Source organism: Sus scrofa, chromosome 15, assembly GCF_000003025.6.
Source record: "Sus scrofa isolate TJ Tabasco breed Duroc chromosome 15, Sscrofa11.1, whole genome shotgun sequence".
NCBI classification, from domain to species: Eukaryota; Metazoa; Chordata; class Mammalia; order Artiodactyla; family Suidae; genus Sus; species Sus scrofa.
Window position 1 is genome coordinate 119501729 of NC_010457.5, and position 27075 is coordinate 119528803.

Genomic DNA, 27075 nt, shown 5'->3' on the forward strand with positions numbered 1-27075 from the left:
GGTAAGCAGCGATAGAAGACAGAGTATGGCAGCATAAACCTAGTAGGAGAAGGAATATAGCAGGTATTTGCAGAAAAGTAGAAGCTCAGACACAAGGCAGAAATGCCAATAGAAATTGGAAAGGAAGTTAGAGCTCAATTTGGGGAAGCCTGGAATGCTAAGAATTTCAGTGCAAAGGGCCTGGGACAAAGCAAAACAGTAAATGATCTCAGAGTATTTGTCTTGGAGCTGCCAACCTAGCTCACCCAGAATCATGTGTCCTTATAGAAATCAATTCCCCTTTTCCTCAAGCATTCAGCATTGGTGGGATTTGGATATTGCCTTAGACCATCTTGGACCTACCCCATATTTGAATAAGGGAAAACTAGGGCTCATGGGATGAAGTCACTTGCCCATGGTCATTGGCAAGTTAGTGACTGGAACCAGAATCTGATATCAGTGTGATATCTAGTCTTCATCCCCATTAAATTCAGTCTAACTTTGTGTGTATACTTGGGTCCCTGGGATCTCAAAAGCACAGGTGGACTTTTCTCCTTTCAATCATCCTTTATTATCTCTCTTATATAAACCAGCTTGTTGATGAAGCTTCTTTATTACTTTCCTCATTCCTACTTAGCACCCAATATGTGCAAGGCCAAATGTCCTTGTACAAACCAAGCAGCATTTTCCTACCTTAAAAAAAAAAAATGTTGTTAAAGAAGGAAGGTAGGAATAAATTGGAGGGTTTTTTTTGTTTGTTTGTTTCTTGCTCCTTGGAGCCACTTTCAGAGGATTGTGGTTGGGCCAGACAGGTATTTCCCACTTCCAGAATCACATGTGGCCTCAACTTTAATGGAGAATTGAGATTTGGCTAAAAAGTCAAGTAACATAATCTTAAAAAGAATCCCAGGGACGGATCCAATTGAAGCAGCTTGCGCACAGAACCAACCTTCTTTGACCCACAGTACATTTCACAACCTGAGAGCTCAGTTCTGGAATTTTTGTATTGCTTCCTCTCAACTGGGCAAAGAAATTGCATTCCCAAGACCACGCTGCTGCAACCTAAATGCTATTTATTTTCAAACAAAAGAATTAGGAAATGTGAACTTTAAGGCTTTAAGGCTAGCATTAACTCATCTGCTGGAGACAGATGGTATTTAGTATTTTCAATGAAAAGGCTGTTAAATGTGAAAACTTAATACATCTGGGATGAGTCATCAGGGTGAGTTAATTTGCTAAAGTCTTAGATTTCCGCATTTCCTGATTAGATTTTTTTCTCTTTTTGGTCTTTCAACCTGGCATCTGTGACCCTAACAATTTTCCACTTAACACAACAGAAATGCTTTGAATTTTCATTTATTTGCAGTCTCACCTAGGGTTATTCTAGGGTATTGTCCCCAGGCTTAGTTTAAAACGTTGATGAAACAATTCACAACAAAGACTTTAATAGAAAAGTATCATTTAAGATAAAGGTGTCAGGTCAGCTTGATAGCATAATGTATCCTACTTAATAGCATATTTCTTTTCACCTCCTTCCATCCTTGCTTATTACTGCTAAGTGTTTATTTGAGTCCCACCTATAGGCTTTAGATTGAGGAGATAGGATTTTGGTTTTGGCTTTCTTTCTTTTTTTTTTTCCTTAATGTTTCCCTTTAGTGTTCACTCTATGAAATAGAAATCCTCACACTCATTTAATGTATTCAGTAAATGTTTCCTAAATGTCTCATATATATGTATATATGCATCCCTTTAGTAATTCTCATGACATTTGGGAAACTGAAGTTTTAGGACATTACCAAAAAAAAATAAGACATCCCCAGACAACAATTAGCTCCAGACTGTGATACAAAATATGCCTCCGCTTTTCTCTTCTGTTCTCATTGAGTTACCTATCAGTCCATACAGAATCCTTCCCCAGGGAATGTCCTGAAATTCTGTCTCTTTCAGGCATCCCTCCTCTTCCTTTCCTCAGTCGTTTCAGTGACCCTGTGAATCCCCTGACTTCATCCTGGAAGGGTGGCTGCTCAGACCCTTTAGGGGGAACCTTCCACTGAACCAACAAACACTACTCTTGCTAATATTTCTTGGAATGTTGAAGTGATCATTAATCTCATCTCTCCCTCTTCACTTTGGAACCAACTGAAACTTGGATGCAGGAGCAAGGTGATGGGAGAGAAAAAAAATATCAGCTTGATGGGTAATGAAACTATCATGGAAAATATGTCCTGGACCCATGGTCACCACTGAGGTTCTCAACACTTCCCAATTCTCAGATCTAGACCATAGGACCTATTCTCAGTGGACTATGTCGGTCTGCAAAGAAGAGTCCTTTACCCAGAATCACTCTCTCACATCGACTATGCCCTCAAAGTCAGGAAAGAAGGCCTATTCTCTGGAAAACACCTGGTTCCTGATCCTCATGAGCTCAATAGGAAAGAAAGGACAAAGGCAAACCAATGAAAAGAAAACTCAGAGAGACTGAGCTATATGTTTCTAAGTCTTAAAACCCAGTTACATAATCTCTTAAGACAAAGGTAGAGAAGAGGAAGAGGGTTCTTCCCTATTTTCCTTTCTGCATATTGTAGGGGAAATGTTCTCCCCTTTGTGAAAACATGAGGAGTGAAGAAGGTCTCCTCTAACATTCTCAAGATTTTATTCTCTTAAACCATTAGGATGTATAGAAACTCATGGCCCCCCAGAGTTATACTGTTCCCCCAGGTTCTCTCATGGTGGTCATTACCATGACCTTGGTGAGGTCTTTCTTGGTGAGGTCTTTCTACTCACGTCAATGTCCCCTTCTTTGCATAGACACCCTGGATCATCACAGAGAACTTAACATTTGTTCCAGTGGGCTCTGAAATGGTTTAAATGCCCAAGGCTAAAAATCCATTGCCTATTCTTATCCCATCTCAAGTTGTCACTAGCCAAGGTATGCCCAATACACTTCATCAGAAGTTACAGCAAGTGCAAATAACAGCAATACAATTCAAAATATAATGTCAGCAGAATAAGAATGACTCAAACTTGAATTTGAACTGCCTCCCAGTATTAAACTCCTGGGAGCAATCAAAGTACAAAATTCAAATCATCCTTTACATTATAATCCAAAGAAATTAAAGGCCAACATTCTGAAATTAAAGACTACAGAAATTGAAGTCTAAATAATATCTTCTCCATTTGTGGGCAGAAAAAAAGTGTTGCTTAATCTCACACGGCAGGGTTCTCAGATTCCATAATAGCATATTCCTTTGGCATCTCTTGCCTCTCACTGGAATGAGAGTAGTTTCTTTCGGATCTTGGATTAATTAGCCAATTCATATGTATCTCACTTTATAATATGTTAAGAGGAATTAATAGAAATGGAATTATCACGGTGTATATCAATGGACTCACAAGCAAAACTATTCTTAAAGTAGGTATGCAAACACATACATACATGCATACATACATACATAAATACATCTTCCAGAACCCAGCTTTTACTATGATTGGTAAGCACTCAAAGACCATATAATAGCAATAGAGGAGGGTCAGAGGGTATAGTAGCCAGAACAGTTTGGATCACTTAAAAATCATTTCTAACTTCTCACTTTGCCTTACTTTTTAAAAGTCTAGATACCTAACTACTTGATTTTCTTAGTCATCCTCCAGCCTGAATTGTGTATCTGGAACAAATCTGGCCAACATGTTACAAATGAATGTCTGAATAAATAAAGCCTCAAGTAAAACCTTTTGGCTCTCAGCCTTCTTCAAGTCTAAAATACAGACATGGAGTTGGGAGCAGCAACAGCTATCCTGTGACTAGGAAGACAAAACCCTGTGTTAAAAATGAAGGACCTAAAACAGAAAAAGTTTAGGTTCCTGGTGGATTTCCACTCCATGGTAGGTCTACTTCTGGATGTCTTCATATGTGAGAAAATTAAATCTTTATGTAATTAAATTACACAAGCTGTCTATGACTTTGCAGGTAAGCACACTTCTGAATAAGTCCAAGAAAATAGAAAATCCCAGTTCCAGCTTCACCAACATGCAAGTCAGTCTGCAATCCTGTCAATCTGAGAGTCTACTGCTCATAAGAGTTGGGAGAAATATCCCATCAGCAGGTGACTTCTACCATCCTTTGGGGAAACATCCACCAGTGCACACTTAGAAATTATACTGATGGCATCACAGTCACCAGACCTCACGTGTGCCTTTGTTTCCCAGTAGAACCTCTTAGTTTCCATATTTTGAGCTCCATGCTCCTGTGCCCACCCTCACCTTCCCACAGTAATGAACTATTAAAAATATTCTTTAGTTTGATCAGCCCTGTTTCTAATAAGATAATTAGGATGAATGACTATGTTAATATCTACTAAATCTTGTCAAAGACCTCATTCAGGAAGAAGGAAGAGGGGAAAATGAGAAGATGGGATAAAAACTGATATTCGGTCACAAGTATAAGTGTATCAAGAAACACAAGAAAAATATGACATTTTATGGGGCTGAGAGAACAGAAGTTACCTCCTGCTCTGGGTATTTGGTTAGGTGTCATGGAGGCAATATTTGCATATAGTCCTCACCTTTTCTATCCCTGCTCAGAAACTGAAGGAAGAAGAGCAAAAGGAAGCATCCTGGCAGAGGGAACAGCATGAGCAAAATACATGAGTCAAAGATCTGGAAATTTCTGGAAATCTTTGATGTGTTCAGAATATTTGTACCATAGTATGAGGTGAGTCAGATAAAATTAATAAAAAGTTAGTTTAGGTAAAAAAAAATGTTTATCTTGAGTGCCACTATGCTCCAACTATTTTTCAGGCGATGTGAAACAGTGGACAATAGAGAGTGGTAGATCAACATGAACTTCGGTTGCTCTAACAACAGTGTATAAAATAGATGTAATTACACTAGTCTCAGAAAGGGGGAGAGGGGGACAGAAAGGAGGAGATATAATTCCCAGGATCTTGTGACTAATTGAATATGCTGAGCTAAAGAGAAAGAAAGTCACTAATGACAGAGATTTCTGGATGGGTTGCCCGGAAGATGGGGAAGTATGTAATTGAACTAGTTATGCTAAGAGAAGAGAAGATAATGTCTTTCATCCCATGATAAGCATGAAATACATCAAGGCAGACGTGTCAAGCACACTATTGAAAATAGTGAACAAGAGCTTAGGGGAAAAAGTAAGATTAAATTGAAGACTTAAGTGTTCTCCCTACATAGGATGTAGTGGAAATCAAGACAGTGAATGAACCTCCAAAAGAAAAGAGTACAGAGAAAGACATGACCATGGACCAGAAATTTGGGGATAATTTTCAGAATTATGTGAATGCTGATTACACAGAAATCCAAAAGAGGAGAGATTTTCTAGATTGAAAAGATGAATATATTATTATCTCTGAGATATGGAGTGAGTGGAATATTTCTTCCACCTTTTGATTTTAGCAATTTTTGTTACTTCTATAAATTTAAAAGCAGTAAATGTTAATTTTAAAAAGAATGTGACTAGTATAATGTACTCAAAATGAAAACTGGTCATATCAATGCCTTTTATAAGTTTTAAAACTTAAAAAGGAAAAGTTCATTTGTTTTATTACTATGTTTAATATTCATTATTCATTTAGAATTTTTCAATAAATATTTATGGGCCACCTATTAATTGCTAGGCACTATTCCAGATGTTTGAGATATATCAGTGGACAGACCATCAAAGATCCCTGACCTTTTGTTGCTTTTACCCTCTTTCTTCTTGTTAGAATGAAAAGTTACTTGGACTTTTCAAGGTATCAATATACCCAGTCTCATTAACTGGTGGAAGAACCATAATCTTCAAGTCAATTGAATTTATTTACTCAAGCTCTGAGTCCCTCTGTAGCAGAATGAAAATAATTATGCCCACTTTTCAGGATGAGTAATGCAAATGGTAGGTAGAAAGACCTCCTTTTATGCATTTATGCCTCAAAAATTAATTTATGTACAACAGCATAAATAGTAATGAATAAAAGAATAAAAATTCTGCATTCTAGGTTTTGATTCTAGTTTCAAAATTCAGAGTATTTTCTTATACTTCAATTTTACTAGAGATATATGGATAGAGAAAGAAAGAAAGAGAAAAAGAGAAAAGAAGAAAGAAAGAAAAGTAGGAAGAAAGCAGGAAGGAAGGAAGGAGGGAAGGAAGGAAGGAAGGAAGGAAGGAAGGAAGGAAGGAAGGTAGGAAGGAAGGAAGGAAGGAAGGAAGGAAGGAAGGAAGGAAGGAAGGAAGGAAGGGAGAAAGAGGAAGGAATTTGACTCAAGCCTTAAGAAAATTTCCAACTAATCCCCAAGTAGCATAGATGAATGAACTGTGTACACAGAAACCATGGGTATTCTGCTACAATCAGAAAATTTCCTTTAAGTTGCATTTTATTTTATTATTCATGTAAATGTTTTATCCTGATTTTCATTTCAGTATAACCACTTTAAATGATTTACAAAGAATCGATATTGATAATACATACTGAAGATATATCCAGTGCTGTTCCTTGTGCTAAGTCCTTTTCTTACATTAGCTTGTTTCATATACCCAATTGTCCATGGCTTGGGTATAATTATTGTCCCCATTTTATAGGAAAAAAAAAACTAAGGCTTATAGGGATTATTTAGCTAAGAAGAACCTGCCTAGGGCCATATAGCTAGGAAGTGATACAAGGGAGATACAAATTTTGGCAGTCTGTTTCCACGTACACATCTAGGATCTTAAGATGTGTCTTAATTCACTTGTGGCTCCTTTTGCTACTTACAGCCCCCAAACACCATGGTCCATCTTAGAGATATTCAAGGGTGCCATGTGAGAGCACCAGTGTATGCCTTCTCCAGCTCCACACCCTGCCCATGCATGGTGTTCTCATCTACCTGCTTAAGAATCAGAGATGAAGGAACATAGTCTTTCCTAGGACATGTGTCCCAGATAATGAATTTTTCTAAGGGATACTAGAGTCATAATTTCACCCTACTTTTGATTAAAGAACTGGCAAGTTGGCAATGGATGAGGGATTTCTCCTTCAGTTCTATTCTTGCTGGGATAATTTACTTGATGTCTTCCTAAAAGTTTGTGGAGAAAACGGGAGTAAAATAGTTGGGATTGGGAGTGAGATGGGTGAAATGGATGGGGAGGTGAGTGAAAGGCAAGATTTATATTCTGAAAGGACAGTGCCTTGATCCTGCCTTACAATGGAGGTTATTCATCTAGACCACCAGGGCCTCAGGGAAATGAAGTGTTTGGATATGGAACATATTCCATCAGCCTATTTGCTGGTGCAACTTGAAGTGACATGGGAAAAACCGATAAAGTGTCTGCCAACCTGCTTCTAGCTCCTCTGACCCCAAGCACAAGGTTCTCCTTTCTTTATGAACTTCTAATCTCACCTTTCTCTGTCTCTCCTTTACCTCTTTATGACTGGTAAAATAACAAGCTTCTTTTTATTTGGTGTTATTAACCCAGGGAGATTGTGGCTGCCCTGATAAAATACCCAGTGTTGTAATAAAGACAGCAGATAAATATGATTCAACACACTTACAGAGACCTCATCTCTCATTCATACCAGTGTCCTAAGCAGCAGCAGCAGAGAATGTACCTCTCAACCAATATTTCCTGAGTATATATCTCAGGAACTAGAGACATAGCATTAAAATAGTCACTTAAAGTCACTACCCACACAGAGTTTAGGGTCTTCTGGGCTGAGAGGTGTTCAATAAACCACCCTGACACAGAGTTAAGACATATAATAGGAGAAATATGGGAGCATATGGGACCCCAGAACAGAAAGTTGTGTGTAATTCTACTCAGGAGTGTGACTACATAAAAATTCCTCCTTTTTAGGAAATTTGTCCCAGGAAAATGTCTTCTTTTAATGAGACTTTCTATTTCTGGTCACTAGAACATTGTCTCAACCAAAGCCCTCAGTTATAAACGTGCAGTATCTCTGTTAAAGTGCAGTGGCCAAAGTACTAACTTTGAATTTGTTAGAGTGTGATTGGCTTAGGCAATATAATATTTGAGAATGTTTGTGGTTACTTGTAAATGATGACTTAGCTCATAAATCCCAGATTCCCTGAAAGAGTTCATCATCTAAGAGGGGCTTCTGCTCCTGTGGAGGAGGATGTGCACTCATTGTCCACTCAGTGCTCTTATAGGTTATAGAACCTACTGGTGAACCTGCTGAGCTTCCCCCATCCAGACAAGGTGAACTGGTGTGGGGACATGTACATACTGGGATGCCTTTGCATTCTTCCTGGAGCTCTAAATTTCCTTTCCCAGAGGCTAAAACCTTCTCATTTCCTCTTCACTGGGTCCACCAGAGGTGAGAGGTGACAATAAAGCTTGATTTTGTTTAGGAGTGGTGAGTCTGTCCCCTCTATAGGAAAGTCACTCAGGTAGAGGAAAAGAAATTGCTATTAGTTCTACTTCTGGAACTAGGAAATTCCTTTCTCTGGAGTTAAAAAGTGAGAATCCAATCAGGCTTTCTATAGGAAGTGAGGCCAACTAAAGGATGTGGACATGTCTGGTGAAGGTGCAGAGGAGATGGTTTTATGAAAGAACATCTTGTATGAAGACTCAGATCTCCCTAGCGTTGAGGCCATAGCACATGTAAAGTACTAAGATGAGAGCAGAGGTGAGGCAGGCTAAAAATATGAGGTTTGTGAATAATGCTAAAGAATTTAGAGTTTATCCTGGGGTCAAAGGGAAGCCTGTGTAGAGTGTGAAGCAAAAGAGAGATATGTTTGATTCACTTTTGAAACATATTCTGGCTACAGCACAGAGAAGGAATTCGAAGGAGACAGATTGGAGACTAATTTGACAACTTTAGCCATTGCTCAGGAAAAGGAAACTAAACTAGAGTAGTGGCAGCAAAAATACAGAAAAGAAGACACATTTTAGAGCTTTTGATGTCAGATTCCAGAATGACCTTGATAGATTTAAACTAGATAGCAAAGAGAGAGAGAAGTCAAGGGTGCCTACAGGATGCCTATTAGCTTGAGCACTTAGAGTGATGGTAGAATCATTCATTATTTGCTATGGACTGAATGCATTTCCCCAAAATCCATATGTTGACTTCATGACTCCTAATGTGATGGCATTAGGAGATGGGATCCTTGGGTGTCATTAAGTTTAGGTGAAGTCATAATGGGATTAATCCTTTATAGGAAAAGGATGAGATCTCAGAGATTCCTCTTGCCACCATGTGAGGACACAAGAAGAAGGTGGCTGTCCACAAGCTTCAGGCTCTCACCAGACACCAAATCTGCCAGCACCTCGATTATGGACTTTTGGCCTCCAAAACCGTGAGAAATAAATATCTGTTGTTTAAGATACCCAGTCGAGGCTATTTGATTACAGTAGTCTGAACTAAGATGCTGTGACAGGGAAGAAAAGGTAGAACAACTCCAGTTTCAGAGAGGAGCAAGTACAGATGGGGTGTTGCCAGATGTCTGAGTGGTTGAGTAGACATCACGGTCAGATGAGAATTCTAGGCTAAAGTATGGATTCCGGGCCATACACCCACAGGAGGAATGTACAGTCATAGCATGTATGGGATGACTGAGAAGATGGGGAACAATAATAAGAAGAGAAGAGCTTTAAGGACACCAATATTTAAGGGAACAGAGACAACTTTGCCTACCATGTTCACAGTCACTAAGGTGTAGAGTGAGGAAGAAGCCAAAGGGTACCGAGACACAGGCAGGTAACCCAAGTCCAAAATTCTGCTCCACAAGAACTTTAGCTTTAAGCCTAACAACGTTACCCTAGGGAATTGTCATCTGTGAATGGCCTGAGTTAGACCTGAGGTCTCCTATATTTATCACATGGATTTAAAAAAGGCCTGCAGCTATGAGGTACCACATTGGTAAAGATGTTCATTGTGATTCAAGCTAATTATTCTCCCCCATTTTATTATTTTATTTTATTATTTTATTTTTCATCTTTTTCAGGCCACACCTGCAGCATATGGAAGTTCCCAGGCTAGGGGTCGAATCAAAGATACAGCTGCCAGCCTAGGCCACATTCACAACAATGCCAGATCTGAGCCATGTCTGTGACCAATACCACAGCTCATGGCAGCTCTGGATCCTTAACCCACTGAGTGAGGCCAGGGATCAAACACACATCCTCATGGATACTAGTCTAGTTTGTCTCCACTGACCAATGGCAGGAATTCCCTTCTCCCCCATTTTGTTTTATTGTTTCATTTTTTATGATTTTTATTTTTCCATTATAGTTGATTTACAGTGTTCTGTCAATTTCTACTGTACAACAAAGTGACCCAGTCATATATATATACATATGTATATATATGTGTGTGTATATATATACATATGTGTGTGTGTGTGTGTGTGTGTGTGTGTGTGTGTGTATATATATATGCTCTTTTTGTCATATAATCTTCCATCATGTTCCATCACAAGTGGAGAAGTCACCTTCAAAGAAGTTACTTGATTTGTCCCCATGAGAAAGGTAGAGACTGAAAGCATTCTGGATCTTCTGATCTAAACTTAATACTCTGACCCTCTCCTTATAAGCTCCTATTTAGTGCTCCTATATGTTTATGTTGGTTTATTATTTTCTGAACCTGTGGGTCCTCTCCATTTGAACTCATAAGAAAGGAAAACCTGCAGCTGAAGAAAATGGAAAAATACAGCATGGGAGCATTTCTCAGAACCATTTCTGAGACCTAAGATGCCCTTCTTTTGCCACCTTGGCCTGTCAGCTCTTGCTGAGTCCTGGAGAAAATGGGGAGTCTGAACCTCAGGCTGTGTTTGTCCCTGTTCCTTCCTCATGTTTCCTATTTCTGCTTCACACCATCACGGATAATGACGGTCAACTGGCTGCTTGGGTTTCCTTTCCCTCTGCCACTGTCATTTCCATTTTCTGCGTCTCATGCCTTTTTAGCACAAAGTTGTTGTGTTTGGGCTCTAATTTACCAGGCAGTGATAAATTCCAAGAAAAACCTATTCTTATTGAATTATTTTTGGAATGTTATGCAAACATGTCTAAATTACGTGGCAGCAAATTCTGCTCTAAGATCTGGTTTTGACTTCATGTTAATTCAAGTAGGGGAGAGAATGAAAGACACAAAACCCCAAAATGCTGAGATGCCATCTTTCATTCTCTAGGAGAATTCCTTTTTTTAAGTATACTGCTTTGATAGAGTCTAAGCTCCCTTTCAAAACCCTGGGTAATGAAGTTATAGTCCCAGGTATTCCTCCTGGAACACTCAGAGGGGGAGCTTCCCACTTCAATTCTGTAGGAGAAGAAAGACTGAAACATGTTGAAAGCTCATCACTGAATGTAGGGTACAGCTTTTTTGAAAAGGATCAAACTGGACTTGGCTTTCACTGAGTTCAGACATTGAATATAAGCCATCTTGTCCCAGGGACCTTAAAAAAAAAAAGTGTCAGTGGCTATTTTCCACCCCTGTGCTCTCCATAACCAACTCCAGGAACCAAGCTCCAGTTTCAGTAGAGACAATATATTTCTGATACCATAGTGGATCTCTTGTTTGTCCATTTTTGCATCTTCTAGCCAGTATCCCTCTATCCCTCTTTTCTTTTTCATTCTCCCTTTTTCCTTTTCTTTGTCTTCTTTCTTTCTTTCTTTCTTTCTTTCTTTCTTTCTTTCTTTCTTTCTTTCTTTCTTTCTTTCTTTCTTTCTTTCTTTCTTTCTTTCCTTCTTTCTTTCTTTCTTGAAACATCCTATTTCCCCACTAGCTGTCCTAGAGCGACTGATGACTCTTGTCACCACCCTGAGGCCACTTATCTGAAACTGAACCCTGTATGGAATAATGGACAGTCATGAGGCAGAGTACAGAGTCCTGAGCACATCATCTGAACTCTAACTTGAGCCCATGCCTGGACTCTGTAAATACACCAGTAAGAGTAAGAATCTTGACTATTTTGTGCTTCAAGTTTCAATATATTTATCCAAAAAGAAGGACAGGTAAGCATACCGAGCCTTTTTTATAATGATTTTTATTTTTTCCATTATAGTTGGTTTACAGTGTTCTGTCAATTTCTACTGTACAGCTACGTGACCCAGTCGCACAAATATATGCATTCTTTTTCTCACATTATCCTCCATCATGTTCCATCATAAGTGACTAGATATATTTCGCTGTGCTATGCAACAGGATCTCATTGCTTATCCACTCCAAATGCAATAGTTTGGATCTATTAATGAGCTTTTTTTAATGAGTTTTTAAATATATTCCATGGATCTCTGAAATTCCAAAAGAACTGTCCATTATATTCTTGTTCAAAATGCTATTTTGTGCACAAGTGGATAATTAGATAGAACAGAGTTAGTGAAGAAGAGGGACTCAAATTCCTAAATTAAAACTTTTATTGCAGTGTCTCCCCTCCCCATCGTCAAAGGATTCCAATCAAATCTCCTCACCCTGGCTCTACCAGCTACCCGTCTACATTTTGAGCCTTACCCTTCAACATCCTTTCATATTTCCCATGCCTTGGCCAGACTGAGCCCTAAACTTTTCTCCACCCATCCTCAGTACCACCCTTCTATGTCCTGGAAATCAAGATCTCCTTTTTGTGGAAAGCCCTCTCTACTCAGCTTCATCCCACACACCTATACCTCCCAGTCCCACCCATCAGCAAAGTCTCACTCAAGATCCACCTTCTCCAAAAACCATCCCTCATCATCCCATCCCCAATGCCCCTTCTAAGGTATAATTCCTTCTCTGAGTCCCCAAAGCACTTTACCTGGACCTTACTTATGTTACCAGGTCAAGTTCCCCTTGCTCATCACCTCAGGTTCTGCACCACCCCCAAACCAGTGCTCAGGTGCTTCAGGGGCCCTTGTTTATCCACCAGCCACAGAAGCAAGCAGCCCTGTGTGGACTCTGGCTGAATGCACAGGAGCACAACCTGACAGTGACCTTTTTCATGTCTGTTCTGAACCTCTTGCCTTCCATTTTTGTATATCCCTTTTGCTTCTGAGGTATTAAACCCAGTGGGATATACATGAAGTTTGACCAATGGGAGAGAAGAGCAAGTGAATAAATTCTCCATTCACCAGGCACTTCTCTGAGACGCGGTTTCACAGGCCTCTAGGAAGTCCCATGAGGCTGAGAAATTAGTGACACTTTTTAGCCAGTGGTGTCCAGCTTGGTGAACATCCCCTTATAATTTTTCTTCTCCTTTCCTTCCCTATCTTCATACCTCCTTTCTTGGGGTTGTAATCAATCCTTGGTAAAGAATTAGCACAATATTTTTTTGTTATTTCTGGTTCTGCTTTCAAAGGTACCCAAACTTCTCACTTTTTTTACTTTTTCATTTATGATTTTTATTTTTTCCATCATAGTTGGTTTACAGTGTTATGTCAATTTCTACTCTACAGCAATGGGACCCAGTCATACATACATACTCTGGTTTCTCTTCAGATCGTATATATCTTTCTCTTTTTACTTTTTACCATATAACACTGTTGTTTATGTTTGGCCTTACCTTATTTAATGACATAATTATTATAGGTAGATTCTATATTTTCCATCCATGTACTACAATATCCCAGATAAGTGCATAGCATAGTATCATTGCTTAAAAAATATCTGTTATGCTAAATAGATATTCCTACAAAGACATACAGATGGACAAGAAATATATGAAAAGATGCTTAATATAGCTAATTATCACAGAAATGCAAACCAAAGCTGCAATGAGGTATCATGTCACCCCAGTCAGAATGGCCATAATTTAAAAATCTGCAAATAATAAATGCTGAAGAAAGTGTGGAGAAACAGGAACCACCCTACTCTGTTGGAGGGAATGTAAATTGGTGCAACCACTGTGGAAACCAGTAAGTAGATTCTTCAAAAAAACTTCAAATAGAGTTGTCATATGATCCAGAAATACCATTCCTGGGCATATATCTGGATCCAAACTATAATTTGAAAAGACACATGTACCTCAATGTTCATAGCAGTGCTGTTTACAATAACCAAGACATGGAAGGAACCTAAATGACCATCGACAAATGAGTGGGTAAAGAGGATGTGGTATGTTATCATCACATTACACACACACACACACACACACAGATATATAATGGAATATTACTCAGCCGTAAAAAGAATGAACTAATTCCATATTAAGTGACATCAAAGACAAATATGATATCACTTATATACGGAATCTAAAAAATTGATATGAATGAATTTATTTACAAAACAGAATTAGACTCACAGATATAGAAAACAAATTTATGGTTACCAAAGAGGATAATGGATGGGGAGGATAAATTAGGAGTTTAAGATTAATATAAACACACGATTATATATAAAATAGACAAACAACAAGAACCTACTGTATTACACAGGGAACTACATTCAATATCTGCTAACAACTAACAATGGAAAAGAATCTGAAAAAGAATACATATATACATGTATATATGTATGAATCACTTTGCTATACAACTGAAACAAATACAACATTGTAAAGACATATACTTCAATTTTTAAAAATACTATACTTCAATTTTTAAAAAAATATGGTTTAAAGTAACACTGTTCTTTCAATTAAAAATGTCTGCATTAAAACTGCAACAGACTTTGGGAAATGTAGCATCAACAGGGACCAGAATGGACATATCCAGTATGGAGTGGAGGAGCAATTTGTTCCTCAGTTATGACTTCTCATGTCAAAGACTTGTTGATATAATCAAGACCTGCACTGGCACACAATTTGATCAAGGGAGGTGTACTTTCTTAACCCAATAGAATTGGATGCACAATTACGGCAGAATATAGACAATAATTAGATCAGACCTTTATCTGGAAGATAAGTTAGCGAGTCACTGAGGAGCAGACCACAGGGAAAGTAGTGGAGTGACTTTCCTTAGTTTTGTGAAGATTAGGCCAGCAGGCACTCAGTTCTTTGGGGAAAGATTATAAAGAAAGCCTGATACCTTTTGCAGTATATGCCAAAAAAAAAAAAAAAAAGGCAAATTCGCAAAAGGCAGAAGAGCCCCCTCGGAGAAAGACCTTATTACAACGTATTATGGACTGAATATTTAAGTGCTCCCAAGTTCTTGTGTTGAAATCCTAACCTCCAATGTGATGGTATTAGGAGGTAGGGATTGGGGAGATAATTAGATTATGAGGGTGGTACCACCATAAACAGTATTAGTGTCTTTATAAGAGACAGGAGTGCCCATAGTGGTGCAGGGGAAACAAATCCGACTAGGAACCATGGGGTTGCAGGTTTGATCCCTGGCCTCGTTCAGTAGGTTGGAGATCTGGCGTTGCCATGAGCTGTGGTGTAGGTCACAGACATGGCTCGGATCTGGTGTAGGCCATCAGCTACAGCTCCCATTAGACCCCTAGCCTGGGAACCTCCATATGCTGTGGGTGTGGCCCTCAAAAGACAAAAAAAAAAAAAAAAAAAAAAAAGGGAGAGAGAGAGACAAAAGAGATTCCTCTTTCTCACTTTTTCAACCTGTGAGGATACAATGAGAAGACAACCATCTGCAAAACAGAAAGAGAGCCCTCATCTGACACTGGATCTCCCAGTGCCTTGATCTTGGACTTCTCAGGCCTCCAGAACTGCACAAAATAAACTGCATCTGCTGTTTAAGGACCCAAGTCATAATATTCTGTTGTAATAGCCTGAACAGACAAACACAGAAAATCAGGAAGACTGGGATGGCCTCAACTGAGATATTCTAGAATGAAAAGAGATCATAGCCTCCAAGGACAGAATGCACCCTGAATGAACTGGAGGTCTTTCTACAAATCCCTCCTCCAATAGCACCACCATGATGACCTCACTTCCTCTAGTATACCATTTTTCACATCCTGGATCTTTGTGGCTAGACCCTTGATACTCATGTGTGGCCTTAAAATCACTGACCACTACTCATACCCAGGTCTATAAGGGCATGGCTATAGCCCTATTAGTCCATATTGGGGCAGTTTAACAAAAGCACCCATGGAGGGAGCTGAAACAACATGCATCCATAAATGAACAGATGGTACACTCAAGTTCTCTCTGAGCCATATATCTGGAAACAGGAGTGTGCACTTTGGACTATGTCCCTGGAGTTCTTGGATCTCAAGGGAGTAGTCTTCCTGCTAATGAGGACTCAGCCAGTTAATTGCAAATTAAAAGATGTGACCACATTCTTAAGGTGATGAAGTGGTTCCTTCTGATCATTCCAGGACTTGCTAAGCCATCTCCAAGAAGTACACTCTGTTGACCACAGCCTTTCAAGAGTACCAGGTGTAGCTGTGGTTTGTTGGAAAGTGTGATCCGTGCAGAGAAAAACAAAACAGGAGATGGGCAGAGGAGAGGAGATGAGTAATTGCACCTGTCAGAAAATAAGGATAATGGTTAAGAATATATGCATGGAAGCTCTGACTTCTGCGGAGAAAAACACCAGTGAAAACATGAGGGATTGTTTGTTCTCAGTCTCCCCTGGTAGATTTGAGTGTTTGGGCCCGGTGGCCTGTATTGCTGTCCAGCCAACACTATTAAAAGTGCCTGCTCACACTTGGTGGTTAGCACAGGCATTTCACAACCCCTGACCTGTTGCCCATCCTGCAGATAGAGGCAGCTCTAATTTTGCAAAATGCTATTTTTAAAACAACCAAATCTTTCCACATGGCCCCTGCTGCAGCCCAAAGGAAGGAGCCGGTTGCCTCACCAAGTCTTTGGCACCAAAAGGCTTCACTGTGGATGCCTTTTTTTTTCTGTCATACCATCCTGATTAAGATTAATTGTTCCAGTTGAAGTGAGTCACTCAGAAAGGATAGGAAGGGTAGAAGAGGGCAGTTTGCTTTTTTTTTTTTTTCCTACTTCAATGTTTGTTCTGAAAGATCAAGAAGAATACAGAAGTGAAGCAAAGGAATTTAAAGTGTGGAACATGTAATAAAGGACAGCAAGTGAAAAAGTTATTACAGGCTCCATGTTTATCTTCAGCTCAGTGACTTTCAGAAGAGCATGCATTTGGCTGGTAAGCTGGGAGGATGTGACTGCTCCCTGCCAGTTGGAGCTTTGACCTGAACTCTCAAAAACCCAGCTGACCTCATCCAGCCCCATCCACCCTAAATAACAAGGCCAGGACACCCTCCCTTCAACAAGCTTGTGTACACACTCACACACACACATACACACACACATACACACACACATACACACACACACCCTCCAGATGTATACACTGAAACCTCAAAAACCCTTTTGAGGGAAAAGTCATATATAACCAAGAAAGAAACTGAGTTAGGAAAATAAAATACACAACCCCCAAATTCAAGACTGCACCAAAGAGGAAATAAATATTTATAGAACGGCTTTGACTTACTGAGCATTGGTGCAATGTCTTGCTCTTCCTGAGTCACTTCTCCAAGGTCCAGACTTGCACTGCCCTTCTGAGTATGTTCCCTTGCCTCTGAGACCATCCCCTCAACTGCCTGCTAAGCATCTCAGGCTGTTTTGTTGGTAAAGTAGGCCTAGATGAAGCAGCCCAGGCTATTGGGAGGGCATCTATAGAACATTTACAGAGACTTATTCAAACCCATGATCTCTACTCTCATTCCAAATAGAAAATATCTAACCTCTATGAAGTTTCCTCCATTTCACTATCTTAACAAAAGGGAGAAAGGTTTGGCAATGAAGGAAATGTACAGCTTTGCCAAATGTGTGCACTCAGTAAGGATCAAGTTGTCATGACCTGCTGGGAAGACAATTAGGCAGGGCATTGAGAGACTGAAGCACACAGCATCCCACCCAAATTATGGTACATTAGAAACCCATTGGCAAATGAGTGAATTAGCCTGGGTATGAATTTCAGACTAACTAGTTGTGTGACCTTAGAAAAACTACTTCCATTTTCTGGAATTCAGATTATGCAGTCCAACTTTCTCTAGGTCCCAGAGGCTCTAATCTAGGTGATGGCTTACCTGTTTTTGCCAGATCAAGGTTACTGGCAGATTATTATGCAGGAACTCATTACCCAAAGAGTAACTCACCTGAACTCCCTCCATCTCTCAGCCCCGTACATACACCATACCACATTATGATGGATGGTAAATCAAAAAATGAAGGATTCCCAGTTGCATGAACATAAGTCAATGCCATCTCGGCCACAGTTAGGTAAATGGTCAAAATACAAGTAACATTTTGTCCCTCAGAAGTTTGAACCCAGATAGCTTCAGTCCCATATTGGCCCATGATGCTCCTCCTGCCAATCCATCCTACCTCTTCTTCTCTGGGTCCCGGACCTTCTTGAGAACTACAGAATATCAGACAAAGATCTCAAGGTAAATTGCAGTTTCACCCTCCTATTTTTAGGGATGAGGCAGCTGAGATTCAGAGTGGTTAAAGGGGTCTGTCGATTCACAAAGCCAGTATAACCTAGCATGTCCTTCGAATCTCATTCAGCGTCTCTTCTACCACAGAATTTGCCCAGTCATCCCAATTTCCACAGGACCTTGGGCTTCTATTTACAGCTGGAACTATTTTGGCAACAGTCTTTCCTAGTAGCCAACTCAGGCCTCCCTGAAATGAAAAACCAAGAGATACTTAAGCAGGCAAAATGGCCAGGGACCCATGGAGGAATAAAGGGCCCAGGAGAGAAGACACTATGACCCAATTCTTTCCCTTAAAGACCAGGGATCTCTGGGTATTTCGCTTTGTTTTGTTGCTTTTTTGTTGACCTTCCCCCTCATTTGTGTCCCAATTTAGTTTTGCGTGGGAAAGAGAAGGTCAAGAATCTGGGAAGGCAGGGAAGATATTTTATTGGCCAGAAATTGGCAAGTTCTCATATTCCTCCTTCATCAGGATGCCTGACCCACTGGTTGGAGATGGGTCTTCACATTCTGGCTGCTCTTGGGCCCTGTAAATTCACGCTTTTTAATTTTTACAGGGCGATTTATGGGCTTCAAAGAGGGGAAGCTGAGGGATCTGTTGTCAGGGGATACATTGAGCAATGAACCTTCTTCTTGGTGTTCTTTTTCTTCCTTCCCTCTGCGAATCTTGTAAATGAGGATTTAGACCCTCTGAGAAAGATGGAAAAGGACTCTTTGGGGACAAGTCATGAAAAAGCAGAAGGGTCATGGAGAGGCTTCAGGAAAATCTGGTCTGTCTCTAATCAACTTGGTTATTGGGGGGACAGGAGAACATTTAGCAGATTAGCTTCATAGCCCATTCTGAACTGTCCAAGCTATGAAGGGAAAAAAATGCATGACCTGATGATTTAAGCCAGAATTTCTCAAGATGTTTAACAGTTCACATTTTGAAAGCAGTGCTTTGGGAGGAATGTGGTAGGATCTAAAGAAGTAGAAGTAGATAGTTCTCTAAGTCTCTAGAGTTACTGCCCAGAGTATCATAATCTTCAAGTAGACATACAGTCACTTAACAGATGATAACAGATAGAGAACCAACAATGATGTAACAATGAACTAAAGTCAAACTTGAGAAAAATGTTATGCCTGTTAAGGAAGGGGCAGTGTTAGTCGCTAGAATTTTATTTATCAATAGAGCAAAGTTTGGGAAAAGGACTAGGTCCTTTTTCCTAAGTGTCCTCACCATTTTAAAGCTTCCCAATGAAAAGGGAAGTTTAAAACAATGAAGGAGTCATGGTCATTGTCATCGTCATCATCATCAGCAGCAGCAGCATCACCCTGCCTCTTATTGAACACTTATTAAAAGCTTATTGGATGCCAGGTATATAATAATCGCTTTGCATATATTATCACACATCAGCTCTCCTGAGATGGGGCATGATTTTCTGCCTCTCATGGATCAGGAGAATTGGAGCAGTATCTCTCCCATGTTTTGCAGAGTGGTGGCAAGAAGAAACCTCAACTTCACACAAGGTCTAACCTCAGTCTCTAGAAGTGAGAAAGCCAATGCTCGGAGGATTTCGGCTCCTATTCAGGCTTTCTGATTTTTCCTTCTTCCTAAATAATCAATCAGTTCATGCTAAAGTATGGCAGCTCCAAAGGTAAAGAGAAGAGAGACATAGTTTTAGGAAAAAAATTAGACATCTGGTTCTGCAGATCCTAACAATGATGGTTTGAACCCCTCTCCATGCTCCCTTATCGTGATGTCTCTGTTTGGCTTGGGAAGACTTCCAGGAAAGTCCCCAACCTATTCATGGAATAGTCTAGCTTTACTCCATCTTCTCATGGCCCTGGATCCTTAGGAAAGTATTATGCATGGAACGGGAGAGAACTTGAGCTGTTTATGTGTGGTGGAGTGACAGGGATGTGGTCTTGGGTCTACATTTGAGGACTACTGCCAACAGCAGCTGTCCACTTAGCTTAACAGGCCCTGGAAGTGGGGGTGATATCTATTCTCTCTACTCTCCCTTGATTTCTATTACTAAAGCCCCTTGAATTTTCCTAGTAGGTATCCAATACCAGAGATGCAGTGGTTATGTTGAATGCCTGAGGAAAATGAAAAGAGAAGAAAAAACTATGATCATAAAAGCAAACTGGAAAAACTAGAACTGGAAAAATTCTACTAGGGAAATGCACAATATGACTAAATCAATTTAGATTCTTCTGGAAAGAGGTGTGTGTGAGGCATGGATGGTGATGCTAATAAACAGCACATACTTGGCGTCTCCAAAAGAGCAGGAAACCAGACTCTTTCCAAGGACAAGGGTGATGCATTTAGAGAAATAACACCCCAGAATGGTCATAGGCAGTCCTGCTACAGACATGGCAAGGCAAAGTGCCAGAACCTATGTACTTTCAAATCAATTTGCAAATCCCTTGGATTATCGAGAATTTTATTTGCCTTTAGAGTGGACCCGCCTTATACACCATAAACATTTTATTCAGGCATTAAGCTCTGGACCCTGCGTCTCATTTCCTTTGCACTACTCCTGCTGAGAGCCTTGCTTCCATCCACTTTCTTTGTCTGAGCCTGAGAGTTAACCTACAATCTCCATTTGCTTAAAGCAGCCAATATCTTCTCATAGACCTGCTATTCTCCAATTCCTCTTGCAATTTAAATACAAATGCTCTGGTTTTGAAGGCAAAATAACATCTCCCCAAAGATGCCCAAATCCCCAAAATCCTGTGAATATGTTACCTTACAGATCAAAAGGGACTTAGCCAATATGATTCGATTAAGGATGTTGAGATGGTAAGATTATCTTGGGTTGTCCAACTGGGCCCAGTGTAATCACAAGGGTCCCTAAAAGATGGAAGAGAAAAGCAGAAGAGACATAGAAGGAGATGTGACAATGGAAGCGGAGGTCAAGCATCATTTCTTTGGGCCAGGACCCTATAGTGCCTTCCTTTATCAGGTCAAATCTCTTCAGTGCAGCCTCCCTTTTTCCATACACTTCACTTTCAAAACAATCACCATAACACCTGTACATGAGTTTGTGTGACTACCGGATGAATATCTGTACCCTTTATGAGCATACATGAAGGCAGGGACTATGCCAGATTTTTCTTCCTTCTGATGTCCCAGCCCACAGCAGGCACTCAATAAATATTTACTGAATAAATGAGCAAGTGAAAGGGTGAGCAGGATTTAAACCTCCTATGGTTCTGAGTATTCTTTAGTGTAGGTGGAAACACAGCAGTGCATGAGGCATCCCACTGATTTGCTCTTTTCTCTCTGTTTTCCTATCTTGCTCCAACCAGAACATTTATCTTTACATATGGTCTTAATACATTTCTGCTGGGAGAACAGCAGTATCTGTAACTCCAATCAATGGCTCAGGGAGTTTGTAGGGATGGGAAATTTCCTTCTTCTATGTTATGATTTGTATTCAGATTATTCCTTTTTTAACTTTTGACCGGATGGCCCCACCAGCATACAATGATCTCTGTTGTTAGACTGGAGACCTCCTGTTGCTTTTCTCTCCTCTAAATGTTGAAAGATCATCCACTTATTCCAAGACTGAGGTCCAGCCCAGTTTTGCAATACCCCAGAGGGATCCCATTTTCAAATTATCAGAAGATAGTTTATTGAAATTCATGTCAACCTTAGTTTGATCCCACACATATTTTGAAAGGAAGTTGTGAGGAGATTACAAAAAAAAAGTAAGGAAAGAAAAGAAAAAGCAACAGCCATTATAAATACTGAAAAGGCAAATGCACTCAACTCAGATCATTATTGCACACTCACTATGTGTAAAACTCTAATATAAACATTTTTTTCCCAGCACTCTCCTATTTTCCAATAATTAATTGCTTCTGACTATAGGGCATAGTTAGAACATCTGCATATTTGACTCTCACAACTTGCCTGGGAGGGAGACAAGGCGGGTGTTACTGATCTATTTAAGCACTAAAGTCATGAAATAATTGCTCTTGCTCATTTACTGGGGCTTTCATTTTTGTTTTCTGGTGCCTCTTATGCTACCTAACATGTAGTGTCCTGGGTAAATAATTTTTGAAGGAATAAGTAAATGCCTGCCTTCTTTCTAACAGGAGTGCTTTTGATTGACTTGCTCAACATTACCCAGTTAGTAGATGAAGGGCTCTGGACTTGCAATCCAGCCATCTGGTTCCAAGTTCAGTGCCCTTTCTTCTCCTCAGTCTAGGAGAGCATTCCACCAAAGGGAGGAGGGATGGTGGAAACAGGAGGTTAAACACTGCTTTGTACTTGAAGAGTCCTGCATAAATGGTGGACACATGGTGGGGAGTTTAAGTCTCTCAAGGCAAAGAAAAATAAGCACAGAAGCCAGAAATCATTTAGTTTATTCAGCCAAGCATCAGGAAGAAACATAGACAGACAATGCACACAAATAAAGATACAGTGATGCCTGGAATCTTCTCCATACCCCAGCTGTGGCCCTGCAAACTAGAGAGAACAGCTACCCCCTCCACACATCCCCCACTAAACCAAGCGAGTCAGGCACACCCCTGACATGGCACTCAGTCCAACCCAAGGGATTTTATAGCCCTCAGGATGTTTAAAGAAGCAAAAGACCTGGAGGACATGTATTTCTGGCTCATTAAAGAAAGTTTATTTTAAAATATTTAACATTTCTTTATTAAAGGAGAACAGGCAGGATATAAGCTCTATAAACTTTCTGAGGAGAGAGCATTGCTAGCATTCCAAATGGATAAATTATTGCCTTGTGTGAGAACCAAGACTTTTGCCTATTTCACTTTACAGGTGGCTGCATATGGAATATTTTTCTTGCAAGATCATAATGCATAATGAGCTTTTGAAAATTAAAATCATAGCTGAATTTTTCTTGCTGCCTCATTACTATGCCAAGTTAGGGAGGAGGTTTGTGGTTTATTCTCAGGGCAGTTTTACCCAGAGCATACCATGTATGATAGGCTGATTTTGCGATGCCTCTCAAATTATACTATATGAAATGTCAGCTGGGGCCACCCGTCCTTCAGAGATAAGCCTTTTTCTCAGATTTTAGAGACTAAAGTAAAACTACCAGAGGCCTAAGTCCTTTGTATTTTCACCCCTGGCTCATCCATCACCAGGAGGGGCTCACATTATGAGTACAAACATCCAAGTGTCCAACACCCAACTTCTATCTACAAATTTGCAAACCATGCTTCTTGGTCACTCCTTTGGCCTAGACGTATACACAGAGATCGGGTGATCTACACTGTAGAAGGACCTGGGAAAGAGGCCTGTGCAGGCCTAGAAAGTTAGCTTAGGACCAGTAGGATAGGGAATTCCAGGCCCCCTGGATGCAGAAGAGTATGGGTTCCAGATGTACATATCCCTGATTGTGCAAACTGCTTACTCCCCAGGGAGGGGCAGTGCTGGAGAAGAGCCAGAAAGGGGCCCTCTGAAGTGCAGAGTTCAGAAGTAGGACCCTGGCTAACTGCATCTGGGCTACTGCCAATCAGATTTAGGAAAACCTGACTTAAACACCCCAAAGCCCAAAGCTCCCTGTATAACATCTGTTGTTTTCTCGGGTTTTGTATATTCATGGTATCCTGCTCTGGCTAATCTCCAGGCGAGCACTACTTCTGTTTCACCTCACACCAACCCAAACTTGAAATGCCACCACTTGACAGATTTTTAGGAAAAACTCTTCTCATACCAAGCATCTTAATTTCCATCAATTGTACCAAAGACTCAGGTGTTGAAGAGTTCTTGTGTTCTCTCTGCTTCCTCTTCTTTTCAAGGAGCAAAATGAATTCTATTCTTATCATCATAAAAGGAGTTGATAGTGTGTGTGTTTAAGAGTGTAATACATGTGTGTCTATATACAAACACATATGTAACTAAAATTCAATAGAAGAGAAACAGACACAGGGGTTCAGCCAAGGTATATGAATGGTAGAATAATATAGATAATATAGCCACCAGGATTGCTACCTTCTAAGATACTGCAAACAACAGTTTTATCAAATGTTTCTCCACTGAATAAGCGAATCACCAAGAAGTTTCCTTGCTGTGTAATCTTAACTTGGAAGCCAGTGGCACACATTTTAGTTTGCTGTTGCACTCCAGTTCTGGTACCAATATATTCATTAGTTGGATTTAGTCATTCTCATCGCAGCAATAAACTACCCCAAATCTCGGTGGCTTACAACAAAGTCTTATTTCTCACTGACCTTTGTGCTGGACACACCTCTTTTCCATGGATCTTCTTCATTCTGAGGTCCAGGCTGAAGGAGCAACCCCTCCCTGGAACATATTATTCTTGCAAAGAAGGAAAAGAGCAACAGAAACTGTGATGTCTTTTAAGGTTTCTGTTCAGATGTAGTCTACATTTCTGCTTACATTCCATGTGGCAAATGTAAGTCACAGGGCCAAAGTTAATCTGTGGGGAGGGTACATACAATTTTTTAAATAGGTCGAGGGTAACTAGTTGAGAACAATAACACTACAAAATCCACCAAAGAGAGATATCTTCATCATCCTTCAAGAAGCAGCTCAATATGCCATCTCCTCAGTATCACTCTGTGAAGACATCTCCCTGGGCTTTTTGTTCTATAGCATACATTACAACATTGAGATGTGTGAGAATAATACCAAGATAAAATATTCTTTCCTACTACTTAGCAAGCCCTTTGAGGGCAGGGACTACCCTTTATTTTATTCTATTTTCTCAGTACTTAGCATCATCCTTGAACTTAATATATTGCTATATTAATGTTTATTTTTAAAAATATGTAATACCATGTGGAACCAATTATGAGATCCAAAAGACATTAGGAGAAAGTTATACAAGAAGAGAGGGAGGAAGACCAGAAACTGAGATTTGCACTTTTTAAGTTGATATCTAGGTATAGAACTATATTTATATCCAGATCCAGATAAAAATATGGGTGTAGATATAAATCCAGGTCCAGATAAATATATGGGTGTAGATATAAACATAGAATAGATATATGAGGATAAATATGTGGTAAACAATTGAATTTATAAGCCTAAAGTTTGGGAGAGATGTTCAGGGTGGAGATGATACAAACTTAGCAGTCATCATCTTGTGTGATGAAATTTAAATCTCTAAGACTTGGTTCTTGGTTCTCCATTCTCTCACCTAGGAAGATGATGGAGAAAGAGATGTTTGTCATGTTCCCCATTTCTTATCTCAATTCCTAACCTACCTGATGTCAGAATCTCAATTTTTTCCTTGGAAAAACCCATTGGAATCTCTTGAATCAGGCTCTCCAACTCAAGAGGTCAATCTTGAGTGACCATAAGTTTCTCATTGGAATGGGCATATATATTCAATCTCAAAACTCTGATTTCATCCTCTTTGTCCCCTTAAGGTTATCTCAGCAAAGAGCTGCCTGAATTCTTAGAGGGACCATCAAGGGCATTTCCTTCCACCTTTGGGCTCGTGGTGCCCGTGTCATGCCTCTGTATGTATGTCACTTCCTTTCCCCTCCTCCTTCATTTATCATGTTGGGAGAAGGTATTGAATTGTATTGAAAGCGTAATAAGTGTCAGGAATGATAACATACATTGTGCATATGCTATCTCATTCTATTCTCCCCATAACCTGGTAAAATAGATGTTGACTCAATTTACCAATGTCATATCTGAAGCTCAGAGAGATTAGGTAATATGACTAAAGTCACAGACATGAGGGAGCAGAACTCTTGAAGTATCTTTTAGTGAAGATTCCATATCTCTACAAAAGCCACTGAATTGCCTCAAACACATGAAACCCTTGGAATCTAATCCTTGTGCTTTGCGTATAAAGAAACAAGATGGTAGATAGATGCTATAGATAGATAGATAGATAGATAGATAGATAGATAGATAGATAGATAGATAGATAGATAGACAGATAGATAGATAGGGATAGAGAGATAGTTGGAAGTTTAAAAATTTAGTACATAATCCTCTACTTTCTTAAATAGAAGATAAACATAATTTTATCTTTCTTTCATATATTTATTTTAATCCCATTTTGTGCTCAAAATTGTGTCAAGAGCAGTCTTTTTATTTTTGACGGCACCTGCAGCATGTGAAATTTGGGGACCAGGTATAGAACCTGTGCTATAGCAGCAACCCAAGCCACTTCAGTGACAACAGGATCCTTAACCTGCTGAGCCAGCAGGGAACTCAAAAGCAGTGTTTTAAATTTACTTCAAACTAATTTTTGTCCTCCAAAACTCTCAAGTGTTTGTAATATAGTTAAAAGGGGATAAGAAAGTTTTAAGTATTCCCATGCATAGACATAAAGAAGAATTATATTAGGAGGAATATGTAATTCTTTTTAAATGTCGAGGGTTTTGCAAGACATTTTCCCATGCATTATTTTATTTGATCCTCACAATAATTATCACTTCTTCGCAAGTGAAGAAACTGAAACTTGGAAAATTTCAGTACTTTGTTGATGATTACACAGTGAGTGCCGGCTAAAACTGGGAAATAAAATCAAGGTCCTAATTCAGTGTTCTCACTAATACTATGATGCTAACTCAACCCAAGTAGAAAAGTCTCTTCTATTCTTCAAGCTCTCTGGGGAAGGAGATACCATTCCCTCCCTCTGTCATCCAGGACCCCAGCTCCTTAAGAGCTATCAGGTCTTGGTGTTCATTTCTGCTAAGCTGAACTGTTGGATTTGGCTGGGTGACGCCTGAAGAGGGTAGCAATCAAGAGAATGTCTACTTTGCACTCTTGCCAGCCCTGGAAAGCTAGAATTTTCTAAAAGAA